The sequence below is a fragment of the Pygoscelis adeliae genome, unplaced genomic scaffold (assembly GCF_000699105.1).
Source record: "Pygoscelis adeliae isolate BGI_AS28 unplaced genomic scaffold, ASM69910v1 Scaffold172, whole genome shotgun sequence".
Classification (NCBI taxonomy): Eukaryota; Metazoa; Chordata; class Aves; order Sphenisciformes; family Spheniscidae; genus Pygoscelis; species Pygoscelis adeliae.
This window is the reverse complement of record NW_008824338.1, coordinates 1,015,602-1,016,943: the sequence shown is the minus strand read 5'-3', so window position 1 is coordinate 1,016,943 and position 1,342 is coordinate 1,015,602.

Genomic DNA, 1,342 nt, shown 5'->3' with positions numbered 1-1,342 from the left:
GAATTCTGTAAATTCTAAAGCAGCCTCAGTCATGATCCTGCTCTTCCCTCCCTCCCATTCTAATTTTCCTAGAGATGACACAGGATTACGTAGAAAATAGCTTGTTTTACTGCACAGCTCTGCTCCAAAGTAGAAAAATCTATTCTGTGCACTAAAAAAGGCATGGCTTGGTGTGCATATGAGGGTGAGGTGGGAAGTCTGTAGTTAACTTCAGGTTATAATGCATAAAAGCGATGAACTGAAGTTGTACAGGCAACATATACTGTGTGCTGGATTTTGCAAATTCAGTATGAGTACATGTAATATAAATAATTTCCTTAATGAGAAAAGAAAAAAAAATCAAAGCTAAAAGAGGCCTTGCTTTCTTAACCAGACAGTTGTTTTGTTGGTTTTTGGTTTTTTATACCTGTTAGTACAACATTTCTCTCCCAGCTTTTTCTTCCCTCCTTGTACATATATGCACAAATTGCAGGCCAGAGCATCACCTCTTGGTCCAAGATTTGACACACCTTTCACATGCTGGAAGAAAAATGATAAAGAGAATGAAAAGGCTAATACATGGTTTAAAGGAGAGCCCAAAGGGCTAGGGTAAGAGAATTGCCCTTAGCTGGGGAAGGTGCCAAGGGCAGACTACCCACAGCACTCCTGGGGCCTGCAGCCTGTACAGCGCAGCAGCTGGCCTTACACTCCATCAGGTTTTTCACATGCAGACCTTTCAGCAGGCAGCATCCACAAAGGCATCTGAAAAATCTTTAACAAAGCGGAGGACAACCCCCAGTCAAGGCTGTAGATCATTAGAAAATTCAGGTTGTAAGGAGGTCTCCAGTCCAACCTCCTGCTCACAGCAGGGCCAGCTGTGTGGTCAGACCAGGTTGCTCAGGGCTGTGTCCACTTGGGTGTGGAAAACCCCCGAGGAACCCACTCCATTGCCCGACTGTCTTCAGCACGAAAAAGCTGTTCCTTACACCCAGCCCGAATCTCTCATTTCAACTCACGCCCGTTGTCTCTCAGCCTCCCACCGTGCAGCGTCTCTCAGCCTCCCCCCGTGCAGCACGGTGAAGAGCCTGACTGCGTCGTCTCGACCACCTCCCCACGGGTGCTGGGGGGCTGCTGTTAGCCCCCCATCGCAATCTCTTCCCCAGGCTGAACCAGCCCCGCCCCTCAGCCACCCCACAAGGGAGGGGTGCTCCAGCCCGGCCACCTCGGGCACCCCCGCTGGGCTCCCTCCAGCGTGTCCGTGTCCCTCCCGGGCGGGGGGCCCGGCTGGAGGCAGCGGCAACAAGGGGTCTGAGGAGCGCTGGGCTGAGCGCGGTAACCGCCTCCCTCCAGCTACCGCTGCGCT